Genomic DNA, 15,197 nt, shown 5'->3' with positions numbered 1-15,197 from the left:
GTTCCAGAACCTCCTCTTATGACACCTCAATCTCGGACAGTTCCTCAGATTTGTCATCTAAAGAGAATGGCTTTGGGATTGGAGAGGATTGGGAATCTCCCTCACATCCTCAGCCATGGAGATCAATGCAAAAAATTCATTTAGTTTCTCTACAATGGCCTTATCTTCCTTGAGTGCTCTTTTGCATCTCGTTGGGCCAGTGACCCTACTGGTTGTTTAGCAGGCTTCCTGCTTCCAATGTACTTACAATATATCGTATTTTGATACCAAAAGGAGTGTACAGGTTAAGGATGTAAATACTGTTTAGAAAGTTAACTGTTTAAACTAAATATTTGTAATTGTTTAAATGGTTAACTGTTTAAGTGGCTGGGGGCCATCCCGCCGGGGTGGCTGGGTGGCAGCTGGGCCTGCTCCAGCTGGCCGGCACTGCTCCAGCCGAGCTCTGCGGCTGGGCCCACTCCATCCGGGCAGTGCTGCTCCATCTGGGCGCTGTGGCTAGGCCTACTCCGGCTGGCCGGCACTGCTGGGCCCACTCCAGCTGGCATGGGGCCATAGAAGCCGGCTGGCTAGCCAGCTCAGGCGTTAACGGTTAAAGCAGTTAACCGGTAAGACATCTCTAGTACAGGTGTGATGAAATGGACAATCATTCCACTTTAATTATACCTATAATACACCCCAGTTTCATTTGAGATAACAGTAATTATACTCAAGAAGGAAAGAATCCAGATCCAGGTTTCTGCATTTGACAGATAAAAAAAACTGATCAAATTTCATATGAAATAACTGAAAGACAAACATGGATCCCACAATGTTATTTCTGTAGAGTCACTTTCTGGATGACACAAAACATAAACAGTAGCGAAGGTTTAACCAAGATCAAAACAAAACAAGTGATCCTTCTACTAGAGAGTGATCACGTTGAGTGTTACTGAAGCTATGTGGAGTCCCCAAGTACTGGGAGTGAAATCCTGGCACAACTCAAGTGAATAATAAAACTCCCATTGACTTTCATGGGGACAGTATTTCACCTAAAAGCAGTCAGTTGTTTTGTTTGTTCTTAAGGCCAGCTCTGGAAACTGCTCAAGAACTGCAAGAAATGCACACTATCTCAATTTACCAGAAGCATTATCTCAGGGCTCATAAGGGCTAGTGGGGCAGGACAGACTGGGGCAGGGGCTGAATGGGAGTGGAGGCACAGGGACAGGGGTGGAGGGAGGTGCAGAGACACATGGGGACAGGGGGAGGGGGACAGAGAGTGGCTGAGTGAGGGCACAGAGACACATGGGGACGGGGTACAGGGCGACATAGGGACAGAGGATTGGCTGCTGAGGGCACAGAGACACATGGGGATGGGCAGATGTGCCTACCTGAATGGGAGAGGCTAGGGGTCATCCAGGGTCTGCATGGGGGAAGCTCCCTAACAATCCCTCCCTGCCTGCCCCTCCCCCCAAAAAAACTGTTCCATATGTGACGGGTTCAGTCACAGAGACACCCTTGACACTGTCACCTTAGGTACTGGAATTATCTTTGAGCCCGTTTTCCCTGCCAGCTTGGGACTTCCAGAACCCTGCCTTGTTGAGCCAGGCAAGCTAGCCTGCTGCAACACAGACCCAGGTCTGGTCCACACCCCCAAAGCTGCAGGCTTTAAGTGAAAACAGCTCAGCAGGTTACTTACCTTCAGCACCCAGACACCCAGCTCCCAATGGGATCCAAACCCCAAATAAATCCGTTTTACTCAGTATAAAGCTTATACAGGATAAACTCATAAATTGTCTGCCCTCTATAACATTGATAAAGAGATATGCACAGCTGTTTGCTCCCCTATATATTAATCACTTACTCTGGGTTAATTAATAAACAAAAGTGATTTTATTAAGTATAAAAATAGAATTTAAGTGGTTTTAAGTAATAACAGACATAACAAAGTAAGTCACCAAGCAAAATAAAGCAAAAACACGCAAGTCTAAGCCTAATACATTAAGAAACTGATTACAGGTAAAATCTCACCCTCAGAGATGTTCCAATAAGCTTCTTTCACAGACTAGACTCCTTCCTAGTCTGGGCCCAATCCTTTCCCCGATACGGTCCTTGTTAGTTCCAGCAGACATCTTAGGTGGAAACTAGGAGTTTTCTCATGACTGGCAGCCTCCTTTGTACTGTTTCACCCCCTTTTATAGCTTTGGCACAAGGCAGGAATCTTTTGTCTCTCTGGGTCCCAACCCCTCCTTCTAAATGTAAAAGTACCAGATTTAAGATGGATTCCAGTCTCAGGTGACATGTCACTGTAAGACCTCATTCTTCATTACCCATGGGCTTGCCCACACGTACACAGAAAGGCTTACAGATAAATAAACCCATTCACAACCAATTCAATGGAAGCCATCAAGATTCCAAGCCATTATTAATGGCCCACAGTTTGCATAATTACATTAGGACCTCAGAGTTATACTTCATATTTCTAGCTTGAGATACAAGCATGATACATACATACAAATAGGATGAACACACGCAGTAGATTATAAGCTTTGTAATGATACCTTACAAGAGACCTTTTGCATAAATCATATTCCAGTTATATCATATTCACATTCATAAGCATATTTTCATAAAGCACATGGAATGCAATGTCATACCATACTTTTCCCACCCATACCCAACAGTCCTCCAAATTCACACCCAGGCTCCTTCCCAGCAATTTACTTCCCTCTCCCTCAACTCCTCCCTTACCCCTGACTCCCCCAAGCCTTTGCTCTGCTTCTGAGGGGTGCGGGAAACACGGTTCTGTATTGTAGTTTAAATGAATTATTACTCAGAGTTCTGTATTAATATGCCTAGTAAGGAAGCTAGTTGTCAAAAAACCTTTCCTGAATCTTTTTTGTTGTCTGTATTGTTACAGACATACTTGCTGACAGGTATTTTGAAATAAATGACCAAAAATAATTGAAACTGGTGTGATTATATTGTTATTTTGACAAATAAAATATGCAGAATTTTAAAATATTGTGTGCAGAGTTTTTTGTTGCAGAATTTTTAATTTTTTGGCACAGAATTCCAACAGGAGTAATCACTGTTCCATAGCAAACTGGATACCACCAGATTAAACCCTTGAGAAAACAATGTGTTATCATATGATTCTCTAAAACAAATTACAGTCTGCAATTGCCACCTAGAGGTATAAATAAATTATACTTGTGTTTTAATAGTACAGTGTGAGAGACAGAATATTAGTTCATTTCAGTGACAATGCTGCAAATACAAGCTATGTCAAGTGGGGCAATTCAGCAGGGAAATAACTTGGTAAACAACATGGTGGGGAGGGGAGACTGAAAATTAGGAGGAGGCTGATAGATGGTAAGACTGGCAACAGAAGGAGGAGAGGAGAGAGAATGCAGAGAAAGGGTTTTTCTTCTTTCCCAATAGAGACGGGTGATATTTGAACATGGTTAGGCAAAACTAAAAGAAATGTTCATTGGTAATTTACAACATGTGTAACTATCATATTGAATGTAACGTAATAAAGTAGGCAAAGCCTACCCTGCTTTGTCTGGCCTGGCCTAGAGTTCTCATTCACAAATAGCCTATTTTACCCCCATTTTGTCTCACCCCACAAGAAAATTATACAATAACAGCCCTCCTTTGGTTCAACAATATGACAATTCTGGATGCAGAAGAAGGGTTAAACATCCAAGTTTTCTTTTGTTGATTTTACCAACACATATCTCTGATCTCTCCCCTGAGTTCTCTTCTATACAACTTTCTTTAATGTAGACCAGATTAATAATTAAAAATAATACTTTTCACTGCTACAGTACTTTCTCTTAAAGAACCTCAAAAGATTTTACAAACATTACTAGGTAAATATTATCCCAGTTGCCTCAGAGGAAGAAAAAGAAGAATAGGGTGATTGACTTGCCCAAAGGCGCACAGATAGGAATACAGCCCAGATCTTATCAACTTTTGCTAGAAAGCAACACAAATGAAGCAACATAAAACAAATAATATTTCTAAATGATTTCCAAATGATAAAAGGACAAATAATGTTTACTAGATACACAGAAGTCCATTTCAACTGAACACAATACTATCTAAAGTCAGAAGAGAATTCTTTAACACTTTAGCTCTCCAACAACTTTTAGTACATCCCTGTATACTCAATAACCTGGCCCTTCCAGTAATTAGTCTCTGGCCCTTAAATCAGGCTTCCTCAATCTTCATGTACGCAGGTGGGTCTCTACAGGAGTAGATCTCAAATACTGCTGCTTTAGTGCTCTTTTTAACATGAAGGTCAAACAAACGTCTCCGGCTCAGGTCAACCTCTCACTTCATTTTTAATAGTTTATCCTATCTCCAGCCCACTTCACCCTTTTTAGAAATCCGCTATCGAGAAGAAATGACCCAAGGGAGCTACCATGGTAACTCAGATATCTTTAGGACTTTAGAGATAAGTTATATCACACCAACAAACAATGCTGTTTTTTCACTGGAGTAGTCAGAATGTCGTCCCCCCCCGCCCAGAACTGGCACTGCAGTGCTGCTGGGCCTCACAAGGAGTAGCTAGACCCAGCAGAGCCCAGCTCACAAACAAAAGACATTGTCAGGGAAGGGAGTAGGAGCTGGCGAGTTCCCGGCACCTCCTGAAGGAAGGAGGTGGCTTGAAGGAAACTCTATACAAGCCCGGGACCCAGCATCAGGTTGTTTCTCCCCCTGCATTCATGGGCTCTAAGTGGGGAAGTGAGCAGTTGTATGGGCAGCTGGATGCCTCCTTGAACGGGTGCATGGAGAGGTAGATGATTGAGTGAGCAGGCGGGTGGCTGAGTGGGAAAATGAGTGGCTGACCTAGTGGGTGGGTATGTGGATTAATAGATAGCTGTATGGATGAGCAGGCAGATAGATGGTTGGGCGGTCATATGGCTGGGTGAGTGAACGGCTAGATGGATGGTTGGAAGGCTCGGTGGCTAGCATCTGTATGGCTGGGAGGGTGGCTGAGTAATTGGAAGGCAGAACAGGTGGCTGTGTGGGTGGATGGGTGGCTGGGCAATTGGAAGGCTGGGTGAGTGACTGCCTGACTGGGCAGGTGATAGGAAGGCTGGACAGCTGCATGATTGGACACGTGGCTCGCTGGCTGGAAGGCTGGGTGATTGTACAGGTGCATGGCCAGGTGGCTACGTGCCTGGCTGCATAGTTGAACCTGCAGCAGTTGCACGGTGGGACAGGCGCATGGGCGATTGCGTGGGCAGTTGAATGGGTAGCTGGAGAAGTGGCTGGCTGCCTAGTTAAACGCGCAGGACTGGGGTGAGTGGGGGCAGTTCCATGACTGTTTGGCGGAAGGGGCGGCTGTATGGCGGGAGGCTGGCCAGGCGCTCGTGTGTGGGGGTGAAACGTTCAGCCCTGCGCCCAGCCCAGCCCGGGACTCCCCACCCACCTTGCCTGCAGTGCCCACGGCGCCGACCGGCTGACTCCCCGGGGCTTCGGGTTCTGCCTGCGGCGCGGCCCCTGCGCCGGGCCACACGGGGGTTATTTATGCCGGAGCCGGAGGGTCCGGTCGGGCTGGGCGAGTCACCCTTGCCCACAGCCCAGCAGAGCGCGGGGCGAGAGCCCGGGAAGGGCCCCGGGAGCGGGTCTGGGGCGGCGGCGGCTAACACCCGCCGCCTGCGGGGCCGAGGCGAGCCAGGCTGGGGCTGGCGGCTGCCCGGCGCGGCTCCAGGCACTTGCACCCCACTGTCTCCGTGGAAACCGCCGCCAGGGCAGGGGGAGGAGCAGGCGGCCGCCTGCGTCCCGGAGCTGAGGCAGGGGCCGGTCCCCGCCCCGGCCTGCCCGGCTCCTCCCTCCCCCCGCCCCGTAGCAACGTACAAGCTCCAAAGCCAGGGGCCGGCCTGTTCCCGGCCTTCCCGCCTCCGCTGCCCCCGAGCCCGCCAGGCCCCGGCCTGCGCAGCGCTGCCCCCTCCGCCTCCACTGCCTGTTCCGCTCTGCGCCCCCGGCCGGGCGCCCCCGCGCGCACAGGCTCCGTCCTTGGCCCCCGGGCTCGGAGAGCAGCGAGCGCGAGCAGCGGGCCTGGCCTGGCCACGGCTTCAGCCGCCAGGGGCCAGACGCGCGCCCCTCCTGCGCCCGGCCCCCGGTCTGGGCTGACGACAGGGCTTTGCTGGGCTTCGTGCTGCTGCCACCGTGGGGTAGATGAGGACTGTGGCATGAAGTTGATCAAACCCGGCTGCTTATCTTCCAGGTTGACCCCAAGGGGCCTTAAGGTACCGTTCAGTTTTCGGGCTGTCCTACAAAAACCAACCACCGTGCTATTCCGTTAGGAGCTGAACATGAGAAGGCCCTGAGCTCCTTAGCCGGGGAAAATACAACAATGTCCCAAAGAACATACAAGCTGCAGTGGCGTAGCTAGGTGGAGCGAACAGAGGGAGCGGCTAACCAAGAGCGACAGAGCCAATAGGATACACTGAGAAGCCCGGCAGAGGGAATAGCCAACAAAAACATCCTAGTTTTCTCCTTAGATGAAGGTGCAGATCGCAATTACCCTAGCCTGGTTCTGTGAGCAGGTAAAATACTAATGGTTACTTTTAGGAGAATTCTGCACAGATCGTTCTGCTCTCCTATCTGTTCACGAGAGTAAGGCAAGCATGTCTAGCGCCTGAAGTCTGATGTATATGTTCACCAAGGAAGGATTTGTCTATAGCGGTTTCTAACAGGGACAAGATTTTGATGATTTTCACTCTCTCTCCAAACATTAAAACTGCAATGCAGGGAAATAGTGAACACTACTACACACACTCAGCACAGAGGTGGTCTTGTGACACCAAACTACTTGAAGTTTTAATGTAATAGTAGTGCCATTTAGCTTCTACTCTCATTCATGGTAATCACTATCACCACTTGTACTGGAGTGCAATGATAATATGCACACTAATTATCAGGGGGATAAATGATTTCTCATCTTACTTCAATGAACCACAGGCCTCTGGAGGACACATTTTATTATGCAGCCAATGGGAGCTGCAGGGGTGGTGCCCTGCGTGGAGGAAGCATGCGGAGCTGCCCGGCCATGCCTCTGCCTAGCAGCTAAGCAAGGGGGATGTCGTTTCCGGGGAGCCACCCAGGTAAGCGCCACCCAGAGCCCACCTCACCCTGTCCTGTGCCCGTGCCCCTGCCCACACCCAAACTTTTCTGCTGAGGGGGTGGGGTTGAGGGGAGGCTTTGGGGGGGCTAAAAGAATGGTGCCTCATGTGAAGATTTATTGGGGGAGGGAAGAGAAGGCTGTCAACTTACCTGGAACCTTTTAATCCCCCCCTTGATATCCTTTTCTTCGAGGGAAATTAACAGCTCACACACTGATTTCAATTTGATCAGACCAGACCTGTGGAAAAACTTAACACAGACAGCACACCCAATCACACAGATTTGGCATGTTGTGTCTGAAAAGCACCACAGCTATAGATGAGTTTTGTATCTGCTATTTTAGACACCTGAGTTCTAGTCTTAGCTCCATTAGAAATGACCATGTGCAATCTCTCAGCTCCTCCAGCAATGCAGGGAATGATACTTGCCTGTCTCTCAAGGTAGGAGGGTTGAAGTACACCGAATTATTAACACAAGTCAGTAGAAAAGCTACAACTTGAAGATTATTTCCAGGTTCCCAATCCTGCACACCTTTCTCTAAGTCATACAATATTCTGCTGCTGATTTTGCTACTATGTCCCACCAAGTCTTTAGCTCTGTACCTACTGTGACGGGTTGGTTCACAGAGCCCCCTTGGGACTGTCACCTGATGTGCTGAGGCTACCTCTGAGCCCTTTTTCGCCTCCAGAACCCTTTCTTGTTGAGCCAGATATGCTAATCTGCTGCAACATAGACCCAGGGTCTGACCCATGCCCCCAAAGCTGCAGACTTAACTGAAAAGGGCTTAGGAAGTGCTCCTGTCTCTAGCACCCAGACACCCAGCTCCCAATGGGATCCAAACCCCAAATAAATTCATTTTACTCTGTATAAAGCTTATACAGGGTAAACTCAAATTGTGCGCCCTCTATAACACTGATAGAGAGAGATGCCCAGCTCTTTGCTCCCCCAAGTATTAATTTCTTACTCTGGGTTCAATAATAAACAAAAGTGATATTATTAAGTATAAAAAGTAGGATTTAAGTGGTTCCAAGTAATAACAGACAGAACAAAGTAAGTTACCAAGTAAAATAAAACACGCAAGTCTAAGCCTAATACAGTAGGAAACTGAATACAGGTAAATCTCACCCTCTGAGATGTTCCTATAAGCTTCTTTCGCAGACTAGACTCCTTCCTAGTCTGGGACCAATCCTTTTCAGACCAACATTGTGGCTTATGGCCTGGGTCCAGCAATCACTCACACACCCATAGTTACAGTCCTTTGTCTCAGTTTCTTTCAGGCATCTCTCTGGGGTGGAAAGGCCACTTCTTGAGCCAGCTGAAGACAAAATGGAGAGGCTTCCAGGCCCTTTTATATTCTCTCTCTCTTGTGGGCGGAAACCCCTTTGTTCTTCTGTGCAAAGTCTCAGCAACAAGATGGAATTTGTAGTCTCCTGGGCAAGTCACATGTCCATGAATGATTCAGCTTTTTGCAGGCCGATGCCATTGTTTACATGTTAGTTTGAACATTCCCAGGAAAGCTCAGATGTAGATTGGCATCTCCCAAAGTCCATTGTCAGTTAAATATTTCTTGATTGGGTGCTTACAGAGAATGGTCCTTTCTCAAGAAGCTGGCCAAATGCTTCACTGAGGCTACTTAGAATCAAACACATTGAGATACAAGTACATAGCCCAGAGGTGGGCAAACTACAGCCTGCGGGCCACATCAGGCCTGTAGGACCCTCCTGCCCGGCCCCTGAGCTCTTGACCTGGGAGGCCAGCCCCCCTGCTGTTTCCCCCACCCCCCTGCAGCCTCAGCTCACTGCGCCGCTGGTGCAATGCTCTGGGCGGTGGGGCTGTGAGCTCCTGGGGCAGCGCAGCTGCAGAGCCCGGCCTGACCTGGTGCTCTGTGCTGCGCTGCGCGATTGCCTGTCCTGGTGCAGCCGTCAGTGCTCCAGACAGCGTGGTAAGGGGGCAGGGAGCAGGGGGGGTTGGATAGAGGGCAGGGGAGTTTGGGGTGGTGGTTAGGGGCCGGGGGGTGGATAGCGGTCGGGGTGGTCAGAGGGCGGGAAACAGGGGGGTTGAATGAGGGCAGGGGTCCTGGATGGGCAGTCAGGAATGAGAGGAGGGGTTGGATGGGACAGCGGGGGGCAGTCAGGGGTGGTCAGGGGACAGGGAGAAGAGGTGGTTGCATGGGGCAGGGGTCCTGGGGGGGAGGGGCAGTCAGGAAGGAGAGGGGTTGGATGGGGCGGTGGGGGGCAGTTAGGGGTGGGGGGTCCGGAGGTGGTCAGGGAGAAGGAGTGGTTGGATGGGGTAGGGGTCCTGGTGGGGGCTGTCAGGAATGAGAGGAGGGGTTGGATGGGGCGGCGGGGCACAGTTAGGGGCAGAGAGTCCAGGGGTAGTCAGGGGACAGAGAGCTGGGGGGGTGTGTGGATGGGGCAGGGGTCCCGGGGGGCCATCAGGGAACAGGGGGTTTGGATGGGGCAGGAGTCCCAGGGAAGGGCCGGGGGAGGGAGGGGGTGAGAAGCAGGGGGGTCGGATGGGGGCGGGGGCCATGCCACACCTGGCTGTTTGCGGAGGCACAGCCTCCCCTAACTGGCCCTCCATACAATTTTGGAAAACCAATGCGGCCCTCAGGCCAAAAAGTTTGCCCGCCCCTGACGTAGCCAATATTCATAACTTCAAATACAAAAATGATACTCATACAGACCGCATAATCATAACCAGCAAATTACAACCTTTCTACAACGTTGACTTGCTTTGTATAAGATTTGGTGCACCTATAGGATCTTGGTTGCGACAACAATCTATACGGTCACAGTTCATGTCAATAACTTCACACCTACCATGCAGGAAGCTCCTTGGAGCCTGAGGGCCTGTTCCATGGAGATGGAATGTTTAAAGATTTTAGCAGCAAGCCTCTAACAAACTCCAGTGAATATGTAGAAGTGGTGATTTTCAGTGTCTGATGACTTGGCCAAATCTCTGTAGATTATTCACAGGGCAGCAGAAGACATCTCTCTTGCCCCAAGACTGTTCCCCTGCCAAATTTCCAAGTTCCTGTTCCAAAGTCTGAAGGTGCTAAAACACAGAAATAAAGGTTTTGGTTTAACATTGGGAAAACTACATTTCCCCCCAATCCCATTCTCAGAAACAACTGAACCATTTTTTATTTTTATTTTTTAAGTTTAGCAAAATCAGGCTGTGGCAGGGAAGCAGCGTGGAAAATTTCAGCCCTAGTTGTTACAGTTCGGAATAATTATAAGCAACTAAGAACGGGCCTTAAAATGGAAAGTATTATGTACTATAGGTTTTGCTGTCAGCTCAGTCCATAATTAATGTAGTATAGATTTAAGATGAACCTACCTGGATTACAGAAATGGGACAGGACCCTTGAGTCTGTGTGCTTTTTGTGCTCAGTTTAAGCAATTTAAAGCAACCTCAGGGCTATTCTAAATTGTGCCGTCTATCCACAGCCCCCAGGAGATGTTCTAACAGCTAAGAATGACCAATGTGTAGGAAAATCCCAGTCATACCTCCTTTTCATCAACCTTGTCCACTACCCAGAAGTGAAAGTAAGCCGGTCCGGTACGCCATGCCAGACCGGACTGGCTTCCCCAGCAGTGATTTAAAGGCCCGGGGCTCCAGCCACTGTGGGGAGCCCTGGGTCCTTTAAATCACCACCAGAGCCCAGCTGCTGGAGCCCCGGAGCTCCGGCAGCCGGGCTTGGGAGGGGAATTAAAGGTCCTGGTGCACCGGGCACTGCAGGGAGCCCCGGGCCCTTTAAATCACTACCGGAGCCCTGCCACTGCTAACCTGAGCAGCCACAGGGCTCTGGCGGAGCCCCGGGGTAGCGATGGCAAGACTTGCGCAGTGATTTAAGGGCCCTGAGCTCCCAGCCACCTCTGCAGCTGGTAGCTCCAGGGTGATTTAAAGGCCCTGGGGCTCCCAGCCACAGCCGGAGCCCAGGGGCCTTTAAATCTTGATTTAAAGCCCCCACCTCTTCCGGTTGAGGCCACACCCCCACTCAGGACTCCGGCGTACCGGTAAGTCCTTTAAGTTACTTTTACTCCCGCCACTAGTCCAAGGGCGAGGAGGAGGCGGCTCTACACTAGTTAGAATTTCCTAACATAGGGAGAATCATCTACTGGCTGGCTATGCCAGCTTGAAAACAGCTTTTCACCAGCAGAGGATCACAGTGTTGCCACATGTCAGGGAAGAATCTAAGTCATTGGCTTAGAGTAAAATAACATTACAGAGATCCTTCCATTCACAGATGTATTATTTAATTTCCCAGTAAGAGACTGGGAGATCTGCTCCAACAGGAAAGATGAAATACAATCAGTTAATAAAACCTTCAAAATATTCAAATTTGATTTATTTCTGTACTTGTTTTTAGAACTGCCAAGCAGTTAAAATAGCGTTGCCGGCACCCAGTGCCCAGAGACAAAACAACAGCAGGGGTTTGTTGCCCGATGTGCGTTACTTAATAAACACAACAGAGTGGAGAAGCATAAAAGTTTATTTGGAATTTTAAAGAAAGGTACAGGGAGAGAAATCTCAAATCCTGCACACCAGAGCAGGTTATTATATACACTTTTATATTTTTCAATGCTACTGCACTACATATTAGTTAATTAAAGCTTTGCACAAATACTTTGTTTTTTTTTATATGGGTTACAACAATGTTTATTTTTTGCAATTTTTAAAAAACATTTTTAGCAACTTAAACAACTAGCACATTTTGTCTGGCTTTGTAGCTGTTTTTTTTTTATTTTTAACTTGGCGTTAGCAAACTTTATATTATGAGGCATTATTTACAACTGCAACATTGTTTTAAGAGCAAAAGAGCTTACTTAAACCAGCCAGGCCTGAGTTTTATTAAGGGGGGTTGAAAAGAAGCTCTTAGGCCTACAGCAGGGAGACTTTTTTTTACTTTTATGGCCTTTTATTTTTTTGACTTAATTAGTGGCTATGCCCTGGGGTTTTTAACAGTTTTTTGTTTTGAGAATACTTATTTTTGTTGCTTGAGTTTTTTTATTTTTATTTGCTTACTAGCGGGCTATGCATAAAATTAAAATTTTTAAAGCTATGTAAAATAAGTATTTTTATATAGGACTACATATAATACAGTAAACATAACATGATTAATACAGGGAAAAAAAACTTAAATAAGAGGCTAAACAACCCATTTAGCCATGGGGAAAGGCCCCAACCAGAAAATAAAGAGCCTAGCCAATCTTCCCGAGTTTGTTGATGAATGCTTTTTGCCAGCTGCTGTAGGCGTTGTAAATTAGCTTTTACGGATGGCCCTGCTAATAAACTGTGGAACATATCATTAGAAGATGAGATATATCTACCAACTAAGCTTTATGACTTGTGGGCAGAAATATACTCACCCTAAAAAGTGGCATTGTGTTGGGTCTGTAGCAGTAAAAGGCCGATGAACAAATATTATACAGGTGTAACAGGTTTCGAGGGGAACTCAGAAGAAAAGCAATTCTAAGCCCCTTCTCCCAAGAAACAACAAAAAAACAACCACCAGGAATTCTTACCATGGAGAAGACTCATAAGTATTATTGACTGCCCTCAGTTTATGGCTTGCTTGTTTACCTGGAGCCACAGAAGACAAAATCTAATTTGATTCCAGGGAATTTCAAAGAATTATGAGTAAACCTATACATTTCTGATTCAACCATGTTCCCAAGTCTTTCGTTACTTTTGAGGAAGATTTTCAAAATGTCTTAATCCAAAAAAAAAAAAAAAATCCAACCCTGGCAGATTTGAAATATCTTGGTCCTTGTTAAGGAGTAGACCAACCTCTGAAAGATTACTGTCAAGTGTCACTAGAGGGCAGTCTTTCACTGTTTGCTTGCTTTATGAATAAATTTTATGTGTAATTTCTTTCATAGCATTAGTGCAAGAGATGAGGACAAAGTTCTTCAGACTGACCAAGAGAAAAGATCAGAGTTCAAATGGTAACTATTTAATAAAAAGTATTTACCATTTTGGCTTCTGCTTATATACCTGTTGAGCTAATTATTTTAGCTGCTAGAACTGTGACCCCAGTCCAAGTGAGAACTGGAAACTGTGTCCTTCAGTTCAAATTCTGTGTCAGATTCAGCTCTTCTTTCCTGACATACTTATTTATATACTGCTGTAACTCCTGCCTCCAAGTGTTTTTTCTCAAACTGTTAGGTCAGTTTCCTTGAGTAGGTTTTTCTTTTTTAGTTCAATTGAGTTATTCAATCTCAATTAATAATTACTTTTAGACATTTAGGGCAAAATTTGCTAGCAGGATACAAACAAGAAATTCACAGACATACTTTTTGAGTATGTGCTTTAGTTATTTGAATTAATATAACCCAGTGTGACAGAACAGAAATACAAACAAGAAAAGGTCTTCTTACTTTACAATGAAAGCTGATGAAGAGGTGGATGCTTTCAATTATTTTCAACCATTTGTAATGGCTTCCCTGGCCTAGTCTAGACAGGAAAAATGCTGCCTTTCAAAATCAAGTTACTAAATGGGATATGAAAAACCATTTTGCATCTAATGTAGACACAGTTTAACTACCTTAGAATCATGTTAGTTGGTCCTGGTGTACTGTAGACTATCCCTTCAGATAGCTGGCCATGGTAATTTTATTTGGAATAAATTATTTTAATAAATTTTAAAATGAAATTAAGCAAAAATCACAAAATAGATAAATGGGACAGTCCTCAGAGCCTCAGTCATTATTCTTGGCTGGTTGTTAGATCTCCCACCTCACCCCACTTCACATCTTTATTCGCCCATACCACATTCCCAAATTGTTTGACTTGGTAGTAGTCAAGTAGATGCAGATAAGGGCAGTCCCCCTCAGCTTGACTGCTGTGGACAGCTCTGATGTCTTTCTGCCAAACTCATTTAGATAATTGCATAGTTTTACAACAGGCTACATAAAAAACACTAGCAAAGTCAATACAAACTAAAATTGCATTTAATGACTTGTTTATACTACTATATATACTATACTCTGAAATTTAAGCACAATATTTATATTCCAATTTTATAATTATATGGTAAAAAGGAAAAAGTAAGCCATTTTTCAGTAATAGTGTGCTCTGATACTTTTGTATTCTTATGTCTGATTTTGAAAGCAAGTAGTTTAAGTGAGGTGAAACTTGGGGGCATGCAAGACAAATCAGAGTCCTGAAAGGGATACAGTAGTCTGGAAAGGTTGAGAGCTACTGCACTAGGCTAGCTCTGATCCATTGTCACCATTCCACTAGTTTGGCTTCAACTCATCACAGCTGGCTCCAAACGGATGCTGGAGTTAAAGACTCTGGATTGGCACCTCTCCCCAGAACAAAGTGAGACCTCAGAGTTCTCACTCTCACTTTATCTTTCCACATACATGCATTCACACAAAATATGTTTAACACAGTTCCTACCAGACAACAAAGAAATACAAAATCAAATAACCGGATGCACCATAAAAAAATAAATTAAAAAAGCACCACTTTAGTAGATATAAATTATACCCTGCATCAGTAGGAAACCCCCTCAATTTTACCATTTTACCCCTCAGATGAGCCAAAGAGCTGAATATACAAATTCACCTGGCAGCTGCTAAGAACACACCCAGAATTTTCCCTTTTCATTTTGACGGAGCCAAAAAAGCCATGCACTCCCAGCCTGGCTTCCATCTGTAATGTGATTTATTTCTGTGAAAGGTGCTATGTAAATGCTGAGTAATAATTATTATTAAATTTCAAATTTGCAAACTTTTTATACCCTTTTTTTATCTCATTAGCCATGATTAGCTCTCATGTTTTGAGAACTGTCTTTTGAAGTTTCTGATGATTGATTTTGTTGATGATTCTACTCAGATGGTGAGGCCAGAGGGGGTCTGATGACTCTGCAATGACACATTTCTATGCAGAGCAACATAACCACCAAAAATTCAGCAGCGTAAAGTAATCCAGTCATTACTGAGAAGCAGGAAAGAAGCCACATCAGCAGACACAAATCTTTGAAGCAGATGTTCCTAGTCTTTCTGCCAACCCTGGTGGGTGCTGGATGGGCAAGGTAAGTTAAACCTTCTCAATTATCTAGC

General features: G+C 46.0%; 1 protein-coding gene and 1 long non-coding RNA gene across 6 annotated transcripts in view; one reads left to right on the top strand and one right to left on the bottom strand.

Annotated features, from left to right (window-relative positions):
- The window catches only part of LOC119566677, a 112,156-nt gene extending 106,401 nt beyond the window's left edge, over positions 1 to 5,755 (bottom strand). For 2 of the 3 annotated variants that reach the window (XM_043546486.1, XM_043546489.1), the window contains exon 1: positions 2,008 to 2,554. The gene's annotated coding sequence lies outside the window, so the exon portion shown is untranslated. Of the gene's footprint in view, positions 1 to 2,007; positions 2,555 to 5,422 lie in introns of those variants that run through there. The other variant, XM_043546488.1, reaches the window with a different exon arrangement.
- A 126-nt stretch (positions 5,756 to 5,881) lies between these two features.
- Positions 5,882 to 15,197, top strand: part of LOC114020785 — a 30,035-nt gene continuing 20,719 nt past the window's right edge. The window contains exons 1-4 of one of the 3 annotated variants that reach the window (XR_006290851.1): positions 5,882 to 6,542; positions 6,958 to 7,100; positions 13,008 to 13,073; positions 14,971 to 15,169. This is a non-coding gene — a long non-coding RNA (uncharacterized LOC114020785). The remainder of the gene's footprint in view (positions 6,543 to 6,957; positions 7,101 to 13,007; positions 13,074 to 14,970; positions 15,170 to 15,197) is intronic. The other 2 variants (XR_005225739.2, XR_005225738.2) reach the window with 2 other exon arrangements.

This window comes from Chelonia mydas, chromosome 5 (genome assembly GCF_015237465.2).
Source record: "Chelonia mydas isolate rCheMyd1 chromosome 5, rCheMyd1.pri.v2, whole genome shotgun sequence".
In the NCBI taxonomy this organism is placed as follows: Eukaryota; Metazoa; Chordata; order Testudines; family Cheloniidae; genus Chelonia; species Chelonia mydas.
This window is presented reverse-complemented; position numbering and strand designations above follow the sequence as displayed.